The sequence below is a fragment of the Heptranchias perlo genome, chromosome 3 (assembly GCF_035084215.1).
Source record: "Heptranchias perlo isolate sHepPer1 chromosome 3, sHepPer1.hap1, whole genome shotgun sequence".
Lineage (NCBI taxonomy): Eukaryota > Metazoa > Chordata > Chondrichthyes > Hexanchiformes > Hexanchidae > Heptranchias > Heptranchias perlo.
The window spans coordinates 121,170,782-121,189,944 of NC_090327.1; the positions used below are offsets into that span (position 1 = coordinate 121,170,782).

At 42.4% G+C, this 19,163-nt stretch overlaps 1 protein-coding gene across 3 annotated transcripts in view; it reads right to left on the reverse strand.

Moving 5' to 3' along the window:
- Positions 1-19,163, reverse strand: part of bbs9 (Bardet-Biedl syndrome 9) — a 439,766-nt gene that overhangs the window by 99,074 nt on the left and 321,529 nt on the right. The window lies entirely within an intron of this gene.

Sequence of the window (19,163 nt, forward strand, 5' to 3'; positions counted from 1 at the left end):
ATCCCCCCTCCCCAAGTGAGACAATACCTTCAGAAACAAGAAGTGAAAAATGTGGGCAGTAATTATGACTGGTGGGAAAGGCAGAATTCACACTGGCACAGTGGGGGGTACTTCCCTGTTGTGTATGAGCTTTGCAATTCCAGATGCGGAAACAGCTGCTCTCCTGAGCAACGACATCCCTAAAATTCACACTCCAAACTTAAAAAAATACATGTCCTTGAATGCAGTCATAAACAAAAACCCCACCAGCACAACATGCAATTATAGTCTTAACTTTACCCAACATATAATTGCTCTGCAGTGCCATTATGTTATTTAGCAGCTTGGCTTTGAGTTCATTCACACCTTATAAAGAAGCTCAATGCTCTTTTAACCCTTTCACCCAAACAAATCTATATTTAGGCTTTAAACCCTGCAAAGTATTACAAGATGAAGTCAAAGCTCACAAACTGACCACCCTTCGATCATCCTGCTCAGGGGGCGGCTTTGTAAAAGTCACCTTTTTAAATCTATATTGTGTATGCAAATTCGACCACCCGATTATTTAGGAAGTCAATCCCTTATTTTGGCCCTGTCGCTCATTTGTAATCCCTTGAAGTTGATAAACAGGTAATTTAGAATGAACCTCTGTAGAAATCTTTCCAGTTCCTAAAAAAGACGTTTATACTTCATTGCCAGTGGGGATTGAAGTTCTCAGCTGTATACTGCCAGGGGAAAGAACCATCACTGTAATATAGCCACGCTGCAGCAATATCCCAGCTGATCACACACTAAAAGATCTTTGCAATTTCTTATTCTTCATTTGCATGCTGGGATCAGTTAAGCATCAGTTATTGGATCAGCTGATGCCGCAGTGTGCTCTGACAGCCAAGCTGCAGCTGATCCTCTTGGTGTGCTGCACCACAGGTGACCTGTGACTATCTTGTCAAGTCATCCAGTTCTAAACACTCCTTGACTTAATGAGCTTCCACTGTATTTAGTTTTTGACTGCTAGGTTTGCTTTTCACTTAATAAATAAAATAGCCCATCTGCATTCTGGGAATTAATTTAATCAAATCAGATGGACTTTAGCAAATGACAGAAATTTTTTTAAGACTGGAGTGTGAATTCGAGGGATATCAGTGCTCAGGAATGGAACTGATACCTTACAACAGTTTAATTTACCGGCAGATAAAATGACATAAGAACATAAGTGATAGGAGCAGGAGTAGGTCATTTGGCCCTTCGAGTCTGCTCCGCCATTCAATGAGATCATGGCTGATCTGATTCTGGCCTCAACTCCACTTTCCCGCCTGTTCCCCATATCCTTTGACTCCCTTGCTGATCAAAAATTTGTCTAACTCAGCCTTGAATATATTCAATGACTCAGCCTCCATCGTTCTTTGGGGCAAAGAATTCCAAAGGTTCACAACCCTCTGAGAGAAGAAATTTTTCCTCATCTCCGTCTTAAATGGGCGACCCCTTATTCTGAGATTATAGCCCCTAGTTCTAGATTCCCCCATGAGGGGAAAAATCCTTTCAGCATTTACCCTGTCAAGCCCCCTCAGAATCTTATATCTTTCAATAAGATCTCCTCTCATTCTTCTAAACTCCAGAGAGTATAGGTCCAATCTGTTCAATCTTTCCTCATAAGAAAACCTTTCCATACCCGGTATCAACCTAGTGAACCTTCTCTGAACCGCCTCCAATGCAAGTATATCCTTCCTTAAATAAGGGAAACAAAACTGTACGCAGTACTCTAGTTGTGGTCTCACCAGTACCCTGTTCAGTTGTAGCAAGACTTCCCTGCTTTTATACTCCATCCCCCTTGAAATAAAGGCCAATATTCCATTTGCCTTCCCAATTACCTGCTGCACCTGTATGCTAACTTTTTGTATTTCATGTACGAGGACACCCAAATCTCTCTGTACCGCAGCATTCTGTAATCTTTCTCCATTTATATATTTTGCTTTTTTATTCTTCCTACCAAAGAGGATGACTTCACATTTTCCCACATTATACTCCATCTATTAAATTTTTGCCCATTCACTTAACCTATCTATATCCCTTTGCAGACACTTTGAGTCCTCCTCACCACTATCTTTGTACCATCAGTAAATTTGGCCACAATCGCTTCCTTCAAGTCATTGATATAGATTATAAATAGTTGAAGCCCCAGCACTTATCCCTACGGCACCCCACTAGTTACAGATTGCCATCCTGAAAATGACTCCTTTATCCCGACTCCCTGTTTTCTGCTAGTTAGCCAATCCTCTATCCATGAAAAATTAGTCAGGGATCCTGCTCCTCATCCAGTCACCAGCCCCCAAAGTGCTTCGCTTTGATGAGTCTTGTGATCAGACAGGTCACGCACGCTTAATGCTGAGGTTGGGCATGGAAAGTAGCTGCTTGTACCCCCAACACCGTGAGCTCTTACCTTGTGCATTAACCTTTTATGTGGCAACTTATTGAATGCCTTTTGGAAATCCAAATACACTACATCTACTGGTTCCCCTTTATCCACCCTGCTCGTTACTTCCTCAAAGAACTCTAATAAATTTATCAAACACGATTTCCCTTTCATAAAACCATGTTGACTCTCTTTCATTTTATTTTGAATCTCTAAATGTCCTTGACATTCAAAATATCCAAGTTGTTGGAATCTGGTTCTATTTTGATTCACTATTCAGACTTAAGCTAGATGATCAGATGACAATTTTTGCTCCTCTGATTGCCCCCTTATTTCTCTTCCTCTGAAGGCTACAGCTGTGATTGTTGAATGCCCAGATGCCAACGGCCCTCTGGTACCACACTCAAGCAGCTACTTTCCATGCCCAACCTCAGCATTAAGCGTGCGTGGCCTGTCTGGTCACAAGACTTATCAAAGCCAATCACTTTGGGGGCTGGTGACTGGATGAGGAGCAGGATCCCTGACTAATTTTTCACCTCTATACTTTGGGAAAACTAATGTCAATAATGCAACCGCCCCAACCTTGTTTCAACTGAGATTGGCTAACCCAGTGTAGACCAGGAATCAAACCTATGACCTTCCTGGTCTGTATGGCTCAGTACAACAACAAACAAACAACAACAACTTAACTCTGCAGGGCATCACAAATAAACCTGATCCTATCCTCACCCAATATCCACAAATCAATGTTTTAGGAGGTACTGATCAAGGACTGGAACCCTTTCCATTGCAGCTAACTATACCCCTCTCATCACTCCACCTGAGATCAGCTTGTTGGGCAGAAGCTGAGTGTGGAATCTTCCTGGTCTATATGATTCAATACCACATTGGGTAACGTGTTTACTCATTGATTCACTGTGGGAGTTTACAACACAGGGATTCTATAATAAGGCTTCAGGGTCATCATGACCCTCACTGCCATTGTACCACAGACTAGCACTGGACACTATCTGGACATTGGAAAAATTTAAAAACAAAATAGTTCAAAGAGTGATTGAAGTAGATACCAGGAGTCATTGAAATTTCATTTAAAAAATCAATTTTCATTTTTGCATGTGTAAATTGAGAATGCTTTTCAAATGTAATTCAGTTCTATTGAATCCATTTAAATATTTCCAAGTTGAGAAGATAAATCCACTGTAAGATTGCCCTGTAGTACCAAGTGTATAAGATGGCAGTGCCAGGCTAGCAATGGTGAGTTCATTTCATGTGCATTTGGCCTTTAGCCTCTTTACAGGATCTCTGATCCCCAAGGTTATTGAACTCTCTGTGGCATGACACTAGGTTGAGGTGCTAGAGGGCGGAATAAGTGGGGTTTGTAAGCAGGATGAGAGATCAGAGAGCCCTAAACTGTGGAAGCAGTGCCTTCAGAACCACCTTTTGGTAGTGCAAAGATTTAGGTTCCTCCTGTCAAGTTCAGCCTATTTCTGTAATAGTGAGGGTGTCAAAAGCTTTCTATGCTGTTCAGTCACAACTTGAATAATAAACAAAGACAGCATAATTCTCACAACACACTGCTAATCACAGTGAATTATCCTGTATTTGAAAAATATGAATAAGTTCAGTACAGGTGATTGAAATAAATATCTGCCATGTGTATATAACATGACCCACATCACATTTCAACCTGTATATCCCCAAGGAAAGTGTACTGAGTGTAGGCAGTCTGGCCATGAAATGGGAATCCTGTGTATCAGCAATCACAGGTCTCTGCTGGAGATGTGTCTCTCAATTGAAAATGATAGGATCAAAATCCATGCATTTTCAATAATTCTACTCCCAAAACCTCCCGACCTATCTTCTTTAATGAGCAAATGCTGATCTCTTTCCATTCTGAACCAAGAGGAATCTTGATGCAATTACATATATTAAATGCCAAAGAGCACAGATCAGGGACAATCTTTTATAATTGTATCTGTTATTTTCCTTTTTAAGTAAAAGTAATTAATTGACAGTGAAGAACTTTGGGACATCCTAAAGGCACTTTATCTCGCTTGAGTCAGAAGGTTGTGGGTTCAAGTCCCACTCCAGAGACTTAAGCACATAATCCAGGCTGACTCTCCGGTGTAGTAGTACTGTAGGAGCGCCTCACTGTTGGAGGGGCAGAACTGAGGGAGCGCTGCACTATCGGAGGGGAATACTGAGCGAGTGCTGCAATGTCAGAGGGGCAGTACTGAGGGAGTGCTGCACTATTGGAGGGGTAGTACTGAGGGAGTAGAAGGTGCTGTCTTTCAGTTGAGATGTTAAACCAAGGCCCCGTCTGCCACATTCTATTTTACACTGAAGATGTGATTACATTTATACGTACATTATATGAATTCATTTAGCTCAAAGAGGCTGTAGCTCCCACTAAATATCCTGGCCCTGAAATTCCACAGGGTTTTTCCCGGTCTCCTGCTGTATCTCCAAGGGGAGACCGGGGAGGCCCCCGTTTAAAAGGTGTAAATGGTAGTTTCTCTGGGGACTCCAGCAGTCTCCCCAGAGGCCAGTAGAACCCCTGTGGAATTCAAAGGCACAATTGGTTGAAAGACATGTCTGCTCCCAGACCGCCTCTGTTTGGTAGCTTTGAATGATTAAACACAGGCAGAAGAGGTGATGATTAAGTGTAGATATCCCGCTCGTAACAGTTAGGATGACATGGCAACTCAAATCAACACAATTCACCTTTAGGCAGTGTATCTTGTATCCACCTGCACACAGAGGGTAACTTCAAATATTACTTTTGATTTAAAAATAGGTATTTTGTTTACTATAATCATAACTGAGGAATTTTGAGAAGTCAGTCTTGCCAACCCGAATGACTTTTCTTTTATAAATACCATCATCACTAAAATATTTATGCAACTTTTGTAATCTCAGAATAGCCTTTCAATTGATGCCAAAAAGTTGCAACCATTAACTCTAATTTCAGTGAAACAAGTTGTCCTGAAGGCAAGCACCTAAATGCTTTATCATGTCCTCATATTAGATCGTCACAGGCACCAGCATTAAACACTGGCGCTAGGTCAAAGGAATCACCTGCAGTGTAATCAAATACTATTACTGCAAAGCATCGGACTGAATTTCAAAGGAAGCTGGTAGAAAACAAATGGGTAGATGTATAGTAAAAGTGTACTGCCATGTGTGATGTACATTTAATGACTCCTGCAAAACAAACTTACTGTGAACTCTACTCAGGTATTGTGAAATAATAGTCACAGCAGCTCGCATGTATCTGTAGATCAGTAAATTTTACATATTCTGTAATGGGGGAAATTAAGGGTTTACGTTTAAGTCTCAGGTTAATTCTCTCAATAAGAAAGAACTTGCATTTATTTTGCACCTTATCATGTCCTCAGGACATCCCAAAGTGCTTTGTATTAATGGATCACTCTTTTGAAGCAAAGACATTGTTGTAAGGTAGGCAAATGCAGCAGCCAAATTGCACACAGCTAGGCTCCACAAACAGCAAATGAATAAATGACTTGTCTGTTTTTTGTGATGTTTATTGAAAAATAAATGTTGGCCAGGACAGTGGGAGAGTTCCCTTGCTCTTATTTGATCACTGCCATGGGATCATTTACATCTACCTGAACAAGCAGACGGGGCCTCAGTTTAATGCCTCTTCCAAAAGACGGCACATCCAACAGTGCAGCACTCCCTCGCTGATTTAAATGAAACAATTTACTTCAGATTTCTTTGGATCCTCACATTTGGAAATTGGGGGCTTAAAATTGAGGAAGTGGGGGTGAAATTTCTTTTTGAAAATGTTGACACAAGCACAAAATGGGATTTTGGTCTGAGGTACTTATAGAATCGAACAGAGCAGAAGGAGGCCATTCGGCCCACCGTGCCTGTGCCGGCTCGTTGAAAGAGCTAGTCAATTAGTCTCACTCCCCTGCTCTTTTCCCATAGCCATGCAAATTTTTCCTTTTCAAGTATTTATCCAATTCTCTTTTGAAAGTTACTACTGAATCTGCTTCCACCACCCTTTCAGATCATAACAACTCACAGCGTTAAAAAAATTCTCCTTATCTCCCCCCTGGTTCTTTTGCCAATACTCTTAAATCTGTGTCCTCTGGTTACCGACTCTCCTATTTACTCTATCAAAATCCTTGATAATTTTGAACACCTCTATTAAATCTTCCATAATCTTCTCTGCTCTAAGGAGAAAAACCCCAGCTTCTCCAGTCTCTCCACATAACTGAAGTTCCTCATCCCTGGTACCATTCTAGTAAATCTCTTCTGCACCCTCTCCAAGACCTTGACTTCCTTCCGAAAGTGTGGTGCCCAGAATTGAACACAATACTCCAGCTGAGGCCTAACCAGTGTTTTATAAAGGATTAGCATAACTTCCTTGCTTTTGTACTCTATGCTCTATTTATAAAGCCAAGGATCCCGTATGCTTTTTTAACAGCCTTCTCAACTTGTCCTGCCACCTTCAAAGATTTGAGTACATACACCTCCAGGTCTCTGTTCCCGCACTCCCTTCAGCTCCATTTTTGGTAAATTCGATGGCAGGAAATCCACCCCTTGAATCAGTTAAATTCAGATTTGGTGAATTGTCAATGGTGAGCTGGTCCATTAGGTGGATACACACAGGAGGAAAAAACATCACCATCAGTGAGAATGGCATCAATTGTTGGCTGGAGTACGATGCTCAGAGTACTGATTCTTTTTTAAAGAGCAATGATATATGCGGAGAACATAAAATTAAGAATTTAAAAACCATGTTAAAAAGATTGCACCAAAAAAGCATTTAAATCCATTTAGTATATATCTTTGTAGTGAATACATTCTGGTCCTCATTACTCAATCTGAAAATTTAGTGTTGCGTGGGCCCCAGTGTGTATATCTCCAACTCTGAAAGGTCTTTCTGCTTGAGGATGATACAGAAGATGAGGAATATTAGTCCTGGTGAATGGCAGATCTTTCTACTCAGGGCCAGGTACACCACGGGCCGGATACACCACTTCTGCTCCTCCTTCTGCTCTGCCCCAGCAACATCCCTTATTTCAGTCTCAGGAAGAGACTTTACTGCACTAATGTTCATTTTTCTATTTCTCCTCCCAGTCAGCTGATCAATTCGGGGCCAATTGGTGATGAATTAGGGTAAGTTTTGTGCAGTGGTCGCCTGCCTACCAGCAACTTCACTAATTCATTTCACTAACGATTCTCAGAGGAGGCAGGGGGAGGCAATTTTCAGTCCATCAGTTGGTTGGATCCCAGATATGCACAACAGTGTTCTAATGCATAGCCACACCTAATCCACCCAAACAGACAACTAAGAGCACCCCATTGAAACACTCTATATTGCACTGAAGGTGCACAGATTCTACTTTTAAGAATGCCTCTGTGCTACAGACAGATTCACAGGTTCACGAGTACAAATCTGCTACAAAGAGCTGCTCAGTACTGAAAGAGCAAGAGCCAATAATACTCTGATTTAGGAATTACAGGAGCCCTTCCATGTTATTTAATTCCTAGGCCTTCCCTCCCTCACTCTGCTGCACTGTGATGTAGCCCCTTAGCCATCACTCTACAGACAAACAAACTTCAGTCCACCAATCTCGTACCACCAAAATTTAATTGAAAAACATATCAGTGAGGGACTAGTAGCCAAAAAGAAAATTCCTGCCCACTTTAATGATGTGTAAAAATGGTTGCAGTAAAACTCAAACACCCTGAGCTTTAAAAAAACTGCAAAACAAGGAGAAAAATTTAGAGGTTCATTAATTGGACCAGTAAAGACTGCTGTAATGAACAGCTCCTGTCCATGAAGATGCCCTTGAGTGCAGCGAGTTGTTTTAGAGGGGGACAGCTGTCGGCAGAGCCGCCCATTTGAAGCATGAAGCAGCTGCCTATAAAGGTCCCTGTGAACATGGGAAGGAGACCTCCTGCTGAAAGAATGTAATACGGCACTTTTGTAACACAGGTTCTGCTTTGCATTTTTCCCTAAGCGTTCTCTGTGTTAAATTAAAGCACAATGGGAAATCAGGATGTAACATCCCAAACATGAGTGTTGGTGCGCAGCAGATTATGGATTTGGACAGTAACTCTCTCGCATCATATTCAACAGTGACACTCAGTTCATTGTGAGGGCTCAGAGACTTAGGCGAACATCCTGGGGACCCTTTGTAAATTTTATTGAAAGCTGAAAGATCTTTTAATATGAGAATCCAAGGGGTGCAACGCATTAAATCCTAAAGAACATGGAATTCGCCCCATGGGTCAACTACTGAGAATGTATGAATGGTTTAAATAGTTTCATTATGGAGAGCCTGTGCTTTAATAACTTGACAGTTACAATTTCAATAAAGAAGATTTAAAAATAAATCACAATCAACCAGCACTGGGGGAACAAAATTCATCAAATTCCTCCAATTACTACTTGCTATCCCGTATCCCAGCAGAGGTGAGTGCAAAAGTGCCTTATTAAATGATAGATTGGTTTTGTTCGAGACAGACTGAACTCCTGCTGTTTTGATGTGTATGGACCTTATCAGAAACTAACTTCAGCAGTACAAGGAAGTCCTGTGTTTTATCTGTCTAGTCCAGCAAGTCTGGCTCACGGAAAGAAAGAAAACCGGTGCACTGAAGTCAAGGTCAGCAGCAGGTCACCAAGCAACAGATCACTGCACTACACTCTCTCAAGCTCATCTGCCATGGCCCTTGGCTCAGCCACATTAACTCAGGAGAGATGGACAGTGGGAGTTCCCTTATGTCAAGAGGTATCTACAATCTGATATCTGGCATTTCCAAGTTTCCACTCACTTCCAGAACACCACATGTAGCTTGCACAAAGTGTGGACAAGTTCACAAAGACTGGAGAGAAATTAACAAATGCAGTGGAATCGTATTGTGAGACACCTCTGGCAGAAACCTTTTCCATAATCACGGCAGGCAAATTAGGGCTGAAACTCCATGGGCCATCTGCCGTAACTTCGGTGGGTGTCTGGCGCGTGGAATTAGACCGGCTCCCAGCAACGGTGGGTCTCAGCCTTACATTGGGGGACAGATCCTCCTCTCTCCCCAAACAAGGCATAACGTCAGGAGTTCCAGCTTTCTCAGCCCTTAGAGGTAGCTGTCGTCAGTGAGACTCGATGATCATACCCAGTAAGTGGTGGAAGTGAGGCCCACCTGAGGGTCCAGGCAGGGATCGCGGCCTGGAACCTGAAAAAAAGTCTCTAATTTTTTAATGGTTTTTAAGTGGCCCTTTTGCAAAGGAGGGAACCTAGGAGCTCTTTCTGTGGGGACAGGGGACCCAACACCCTCCCCCACCAAAACTGGCAGCGATGGCCTGATTTTCCCACACATGGGAACAGGAATGTTCCACCATTCAAAATCAGGTCAATGCTGATCTGTACCTCAACTCCATTTTCCCGCCTTTACTCCATATCCCTTGATACCATTACTTATCGATCTCAGTCTTGAAAGCTCCAACTGACCCCCAGCATCCACAGCCTTTTGGGGGAAAGAGTTCCTGATTTCCACTACCCTTTGCATGAAAAAGTGCTCCCTAATTTCGCTCCTGAATGGTCCGGCTCTAATTTCAAGATTATTTCATCTATTCTGGTCGCTCCCTAGATGTGCTCCTTGTGGTACAGGTGTCCCCCCCCCTATTGGTATGGTAATGAAGGGACCTCCCCTTGACCCCATCAACTTGGGTGGGAGCATCGCGGCACTTATGCTGGGATGTTCTCCACCCCACCCCCACCATGGATTTTTGGGGCCTCTGTAAAGGATCTAAAACACTAATATTAATCCCGGAATGTACTGGCCTAGAATAGGTATAAAGGGGATTCCTCCCCGTGATTTCAGAGAAGACAAGTTGCTGGTTGCAGCCTACAGGAATCATTTAAGCAAGAGATTTCTCCAGGGAAATGGTGTATGAATGGGAGGGAGGAAAGGGGAAAATCAGCAAAGAAACGAACCATGTCATTCTGATTCACATAGCAGCTGGTGCAGGGCGGCACAGAGAGATCTGGAGGGAGATCAACGGGGTCATTCACCCCTGTATTTTGTTGATTCCCATATTATTGTATTAACTCAGACTGAATGCTTTCATGCAGAAAATTATAAATGAGGTATAAATATGGTTTATTTTACGACAAATGACCCGGAGTAGGGTCCCCTCCTCCCCTCACAGACTCAGCACACCTCCGGCACACCAAGCCCAGCAGGGACCTGAAGAGGCAAATCTGGCCCCAGTGTTCTACACACTAACCCCCGAGTGATTCCAGTTAGTTCAGCACAGCCCAGGCTCGGGGTTGCCAAATCTGGCTGGATGTATTCCTGGAGCTTTCATTGCATGACCTCCTCCCTCCAACTGCCCCTCCCCCAAGTTCCCGCCATTGGTTGCCCGACATGTCCATCATCTCGGCAGAATGCCATCCCAGCCAATTGGAAAGCGAACAAGCTCTTCATTATGATGATTCTTGACTCTCAGTCAAACAGCCTTTTCTTCTCCATCTCCAATATTTTTATAACTAATAAATAAGTGTTGAAAGAAAATATTTATTTTTCTAATGCTCCTATGATTTTTCTCCTGGGTTGCTCCCTGCAGTGTCCTGGAGATTAATCTTCAATTCTTAGAGACTCCAGGACAACCCCTAGCCAGGGCTGAGGCCTGGACCTTCCTAGTTTGGATGGCTCAGTACCACAGTGGGCTCTTCAGTGGGCATAGGATTCCAATTATGTTCTTAACTTGCATAATGGAAAAATATTTCATCTCAGAGTCTTGGATAATTTACACGGCTATGAAATTGGACAGAGAGAAGAAATGAGTTAAGTAGTGATTGATTTAGAAAGATGATCCATGGTTTAGAAATCACAACATCAAGTAAATCAGTTCATAACAAAAATTACACCACTACTGGTTTTGTACGAATCAAACAGCAAGTTAAAAAAATTGTATTAGAATCTGTAAAAGTCAGTGGGAAATTCTTAAACATGGAACCTTAGGGGTCATCCCACCTTTTGAAGTATCAGATTTATATTAATGTGCCAAAGCCCCACAGGCTTTTAATGCAAAGCTTTCATCTTGCTGTAAGTTTAAATGGCATTTATTTTGATTTTGCCAAACATACTGGGGTATATCTAGCAATCAGCTCTGCAGTGGAGGAAGGGGTTAACTGGGACACAGCTTCAATACATGGGTAAGCAACATGCCTTTTACCTGTGGTCATCCCATTTTTACAGCAATGCAAACCAGGAGTATAAGCATGGCTTCCCATTCGGATCACTGCTAAAAGATGGAGACTGTGAGGGTCATGTTTTGGGAAGACAGAACTTCACGCTTGTGTACTCGATGCCTGTGAGTGCTGGCAAGATTTTTTAAATCAATGAAAAAAGCTGATGGTCCTAATCAGCTCTCGTCGATCCTTTAAATCTGAGTGTTGGTACAGTGAGCTGCCCGAGTTTGTTTTGTACTCTCTGCAGACCACTCCCCCCCCCCACCCCCCAATCCCTCTCCCTGCTGTGAAGCTGGAGACTCTTGCTAGGGAATGATTCTACTGATGTTGACAACCCTTCCATGCCTCAACAAGTGACGATTCTTCCAGTGTGATTCTAGATAGTGACTATCAGCAAACTATTGCATCATGTAGGGCAACACAGCTGAGCTTGATCCAGTTCCCACCTGATTTCTTTTACCTGACACTCAGGCAAACTATGATGCCCCCATCACTGCACTGGCACAGGTCAGGGACTAAACTTGGGATCCCTTCTGTTCTATTTGGCTCAGTACCACACCACACAGTCTGTTTATATACTGAACACTCCGAGGAGCCCTGTTTAATGTTTGTGACAATGTGCGTCAGTATATGTCGCTGATTCCAGCCGGTCTTTCTACAAATGTTAATTTCAGCACAGGTGTGCATGAGTTGGTTTTGTACAGCAATTTGGGCTCAGGTCGCTAACTCCAGTGACGTGACACGGACAACAGTGTTTTATCATAAAAGCAGCCTAACTCTATGAACCGTACAGATCAGTGATCTTTGTGAGGAATAAACTGTGGAGACCATTTTCAAACAATAAAACAATAAATATGGAGTAAGTAATTTTAGTGAAAGGGGAAGAATTCACTACCCACATAACTAGATTCAATCTGCCGATAAAAGAAAGTCCTGCAGATTGAACCTAAAGTGTTCAGTCTGAAAGTGCACGCTAGCTGGTCTCGGTAACATTTTAAACATCTTCCCTCACATGCAGATTACTCCCAATCTGTCTACGAGATGGGTCGTATTTCTACTGCGGCAGTTCCGGGTGCAGAGTTCCTGAGATTGAGACACGTACTAAAGATGAACACATGTCCCTAATGATTTGTGGTCATTTTTAGAACAACAGGACACCTTTTTAAGACACTTCTCCAAAAGCATTTTTCATCTAATTTAAAAAGCTGCAAAAACCTTGGTGTTTCTGTGATCCTGGGAACTGGAGCTGCCTCCCAGCTACAACTCAGCTCGACAAGACGCTGATCAGAATGGACATGTTTAACTGCAACAACCTGTCGCTTTGCTAGCACCAGCTGAACTGCGGCCGTCTGAATTTTGTTGACTTTTTTTAAAAAAAATATGCAGCGCTTGATCCTTTCCCAGTAAAGTGGGGGGGGGGGGGGGGATTAGGCAAACTCTGTACGAATTGATATGACTTGAGCAGATAAAGTTTCACAGCTAGATGCCAAGATCCCGTATCCATTAATGCGCGCAAAGAGTAACCTCAGCAGCCACAATCATCGGCTGGGAGTTTTGCTGATCCCAAGTTGAACATAAATGATTATGCTCTGGTCAACAGGAAGTTAGAAAGGAAAATAGGGTTTGAGTAACAAAAGAATAAAGATCACGAGAGGAAAGCATTGTTTGGATAATTGTTGAGCTTGCTCGGAGATCAGACTGTGCCTGTGCTACTGCCCTCGGTCCTGGGACTTCTTGTATGTCACTGCTGAATAGTCTCATGCCTGAACCGCAGATCAGCAAAGTGTTCCTGTGGACGTGATTTCCCCCCGATAACAAAAAAACCCTCCCAGACGTAAAAGCATCTTTTCCCAATCATCTAGCAAATATAAATCGTATAAATTTAACATATCGTGTTCCACAAAAAGAACTTGGAAATATTAAACCAAACTCCAAATAGTTCTTAGCAGGTTAAGAAAAAAACACAGCATCTCCACGGGGATAGCGAGCAAATACTGAAGCCATCAGTCCGAAAGGGTTAATACTGGGTCGACTCCACTTAAGTAATTTTTATATTTCGCCTTTCCTTCAGTTCATTCACTGACATTTACTCACAGTAGATCTACTTTTTCATTTCCCCCATTTTTGACGTGCTCCCCCCCGCCACTTTCGCCATAATTCCTCCCATCCCATTGGGAAAGGCAGGGAGGTGTCTTGCTCCCCAAACCTTGCTGCACTTGAGCGACAGCAAAGAAGTGCGGGTGACTCAGCCCCTTATTTTTCCCTACCTCAGCGCATCTGCCTCCAGTGACGTGGATCAGAAAGAGCCAAACGTGCAGACACTCCAGAGCACTGTACGAATCAGCATTAATATTTGCAAATTAGATTTGTTGTACCTTTATACCTCAAACAAGATTATGGTTAGATGTGCACAAACCACAAACACGTCCTAATGTTCAGCGTTGTATAAATAAATTAAAAATATGATGTTATTTATATGGACTTCCAGAGGGCATTTGATAAAGTTCCACGTAAGAGACTGTTAGCTAAGATAGAAGCCCATGGAATCGAGGGAAAAGTACGGACTTGGTTAGGAAATTGGCTGAGCGAAAGGCGACAGAGAGTAGTGATAATGGGTAGGTGCTCACATTGGCAGGATGTGATTAGTGGAGTCCCGCAGGGATCTCTCTTGGGGTCTCAATTATTCACAATATTTATTAACGACTTAGATGAAGGCATAGAAAGTCTCATATCTAAGTTTGCCGATGACACAAAGATTGGTGGCATTGTAAGCAGTAGAGATAAAAACATAAAATTACAAAGCCATATTGATAGATTAGGTGAATGGGCAAAACTGTGGCAAATGGAATTCAATGTAAACAAATGTGAGGTCATCCACTTTGGATCAAAAAACGATATAACAGGGTACTTTCTAAATGGTAAAAAGTTAAAAACAGTGGATGTCCAAAGGGACTTAGGGGTTCAGGTACATAGATCATTGAAGTGTCATGAACAGGTGCAGAAAATAATCAAGAAGGCTAATGGAATGCTGGCCTTTATATCTGGTTAGACCGCACCTGGAGTACTGTGAGCAGTTCTGGGCATCGCACCTTCGGAAGGACATATTGGCCTTGGAGGTAGTGCAGCGTAGGTTTACTAGAATGATACCCGGACTTCAAGGGTTAAGTTACGAGGAGAGATTACACAAATTGGGGTTGTATTCTCTAGAGTTTCGAAGGTTAAGGGGTGATTCTGATTGAAATTTATAAGATATTAAGGGGAACAGATAGGGTGGATAGAGAGAAACTATTTCCGCTGGTTGGGGATTTTAGGAGTAGGGGGCACAGTCTAAAAATTAGAGCCAGACCTTTCAGGAGTGAGATTAGAAAACATTTCTACACACAAAGGGTGGTAGAAGTTTGGAACTCTCTTCCGTAAACGGCAATTGATACTAGCTCAAATGCTAAATTTAAATGAGATAGCTTTTTGGCAACCAAAGGTATTAAGGGATATGGGCCAAAGGCAGTTATATGGAGTTAGATCACAGATCAGCCATGATCTTATCAAATGGCGGAGCAGGCTCGAGGGGCTGAATGGCCTACTCCTGTTCCTATATTCCTATGTGAACTGATTATATTTTTAATATTGGTGTGAATGGATTTATTTAACCTAAACTGAAAATTGATTAGAACAATGAACTGGACAAATGAGGTTAACAAGTAGTCCCAGTTTTAATTAGTTAGATGGAAGTGATCCAGTGAAACTTTGTACAATAAATGTATATTAATGTCCTTCTGGTTTCAATAACACGTTTTACAGCAGCGGTTTTTGATCCTGTCTGACCACACTGTCACTGCACTATGCACAAAGCCTCTGCAAAATCTGAACCAGTTTCTGGTCAGTGTTTCTTTTCTCCAGGATATCACCTCATTACCACCTGCGTACCTGCATGGGAATAACAACAACGTACAAACCTCGGACCTTATCGGAGTAGCGAACCTCATGCAATCCTGCATTGGGGTTAGGGTTGGATTACATCAGAGATCCGGTAGCTGTGAGAATACTGTGATGCACAGCAGCAAAAATCTTGTAACCTTTATGTGTTCATCAGAAATACTCCAAACAGTGACAGGTAGAAAAGTGCTATAAGTTGGTGAATGAAATGATGGGATGAAAATCTCTTCTCTTTATCAGTTATAAGGATCCGACGTGGTGTGAGCCATGGCTCAGTGGGTAGCACACTCGCTTCTCAGTCAGAAGGTTGTGCCCCACTCCAGAGACATAAGAACATAATCTAGGCTGCCAGTGCAGTACTGAGGGAATGCTGCACTGTCAGAGGTGCCGTCTTTCGGATTAAACGTTAAACCGAGGCTCTGTCCACCCTCTTAGGCGGACATAAAAGATCCCGAGGTACTATTGGAGGAAGAGTTCTTGTCTTGGCTAATATTTATCCATCAACCAACATTACTGAAACAGGTTATCTTATTGATGTTTGTGGGACCTTGTGCGCAAATTGGCTGCTGCGTTTCCTACTTTACAACAGTGGCTAGACTTCAAAACTACTTCATTGGTTGTAAAGCACTTTGGGACATCTTGAGGTCGTGAAAGGTGCTTTATAAATACAAGTTCTTTCTTTTACAAGAAATAATTTTGGGCAATTTCAAGCCAGTTCCAACTGTGCACATTAAAAAAAAACAAAAGTTCAGCAACAATTGGTACCATTTGGAAATCTCATGTAAATAGCTCACAAGGAAAGCTGGCATGAGAAAAGACTCGTCCTGGTGTGGTTGGGAATGGCCTTCTCCCCTACAGTGGTGTTGGACATGATGTACTGCCCCTTGATGGCTACTTGAAACAGAAAGGCATGCACTTTTAAAGTACTGCAGATATAAGGGTTATTGCAGTTCTTGGCTTGGAGCTTTGCTGGGTGGGAGCATGGGATGCAAAATCAGCTTAATGGTAAGTGAACTATCTGTGACGCACTGCTGCCAAACAAGGCTCTGTGTCGGCAGTTCAGTCTCACTGAATTTACTCTATAGGGCTCACGGAGGAACATGTGGGAGCTTCAACAAACGGTATAGCATCCATCAGCAGGAAGTACGATAGTACGATGGACGAGTTTGTGACAGGCTTGGAAATTTGTGTTGTCAGACAGCCCAAGTGGTGGCTTTGACCAAACTGATGATTTGCCAGCAGTGGCCAGTGTTTTCTTCAGAGTATATCCCAGGTATTAGATTATAGAGTAAAACCCTTTGTGATGGAGCTTTTAGGAACTGAATACTACACCTGTGCCAGAGTGATTTATGTTGACATGGGGACCTAAATTTCACAAAATTGAAATCCATGTTTGGAAAATCAGGGGCAAGAATTCCACTGCCAGGACGTACTTCGAAAATTACCCCTGGGTGCTGAAGATGGAAGTTTTTAAAATGGCACTAAACTCTGGATGTTGTAAAGGTTATTTATACTTGAATTACCTGCTGCCTGATAATATTTTGGTGATATAGCAGGTCCCTTTTGTAGCTGGTTCGCCACAGTTCTTAAATGCACCCCATGTGCACCTTACAAAATGGTAGGGTCTACTGATTACACACAAGTCATTGTTTGATGGTTATTGAAAACAACTTTGTCTCACACAAATTAATTTTCTGCACTGAGTTTCCTTTGTATTTTACAATATAAGACTGAACCTGTATATGATGGATAATTCTAGAGTATTGCAAAAACAGATATCTCGGTAATAAAAAGTCTTACATATAGTGCACATCCCCAGTATGTAGCAGGATTGTCTCACATGCAGAGTATGCAATGCACTCATCTGATTCACTCAAATAACCAGTCTGCTGAGTTGCTCAAGGATAGATAGGTAGGAAAAGCGGCCAATCACGAACCACCAATCCACACAATACCAGCCAACTAAATAGCTCAAATATTTCTCAAAGCTACCATTCAGGAACCAGCAACTACTACAAAATGAACCAATCAAATGGTTTGTACAATTTTTCCTGATTTCTTTCACCGACTTTGTTATTTCCTCAGCTGGACAACCAGATAAATTATAAATGGTGCTTTTTAAATGTAAGAAACACATGAAAACTTAATTCAGCTACCAACAATACTTAATCGCAAATCATGCCAGATATCTGTCCAATAAGTTTTGTCCCCCTCGGCTTACTCTCTCTCTCTCAGGACCTGGGGCTTGAGTTTTGCTTCTTTTCCTGATGCTTCCAGCTGGGCTTTTCCTCTCAATATTTTTGAGTCACCAGGTTTAGGCTAGCTCAGTCCCCTATCCCCAAAAGATAGTGGCCACGCATTAATTCCACCCCTTCTCTCCCACTCTGACTCACTTCACCCCCGCTCTCTACTGCACTCCAGTGCTGTACTCTATTATCCTCCCAGCCAGCTCCTTTGATCTGCTCTCAGAACTGGCCAAGTTGTGACCTTGCCCTGTACTCAAGGCCCAAGAATGTGTTCTGGACTGTTTTCAGCCACACATCCAAGTGCTCACCATTCCATCTATCCCCTCTGTGTTCTCATCCCCCATTTCCCCTCTCAGTGGTCCCATGCCCCATCTGTTCTTCCAGCCCACCCCCTCCCTCAGTGCTCCCATAACATAGTCACCCTTCCCTACTCTGGCACTCCCATACCTAGCCCACCTCACTCGAACCCACCACTCCAACTCCTGAGAAACTGCCACTGCTCCTTCACCCCAGTTTCCACCAGTACTTTCAGGCTTACATTCCCCTGTAGTGTCTTAACTTCATCCCCAAATGCCCATAGACCCCTCACCAAACCACCAATCTCCTGAGTCTTTCCAGTCTTCAGAAACTTCCCTTACCCCAAATAAATGTTGCAAAACCCCTCTGATAATGTGTTCTTTAATAAAGGTAAGGCTTTTATATTGAGTATGTCAGAGACATTGAAGAGCAAGGAGACAGAGGGGATGAGAAATTTAAAAAGAGAAACAAAGTTGACAAAAGCAGAGAAAAATACACCATAATGAGACAGCCAGAGAGAAAAAGAGAGAGAGAAAGATTGGAAGACAAATAGAATGACAAATAGAGGGACTGTGTCAAAAAAAAACTACAAATGAGAATTGGCCAGCTACAAGAAGAAAGATTTTTTTTGGCCTGTGACTAATGCAACAGATCATCAACTATTTTGTAATACATTGTATGTTAAATAGCATAACACTCATCATTATAAAATAGTTTATTTTCCAAGTCACTGTGAATATTGCCATGGGGAATTCATATCACTATCGCACGCATGCACACGTACCCCATGGTATTGCTCACAGGGAGTCAGACAATACAATATCTCATTACAACTAGGCTCTGACAGGGAGCAAGTGTGTTGGGGTGTAAGTGTGATACCTCCGGGAAGTGCTCACTATATGCGAAACATAATATTTTATATATGTAAAAATTGATTGGATTAAATATTCTGTTCATTTTGAGTTAGCTGGGTAGCTGCCTCAATCGTGGATGCCATGTGACCACTTGGCTTTGACTGGTTGTGGGTATGCTCTTCTGTTTGCTTACTGCTAAACATTTGCTCAG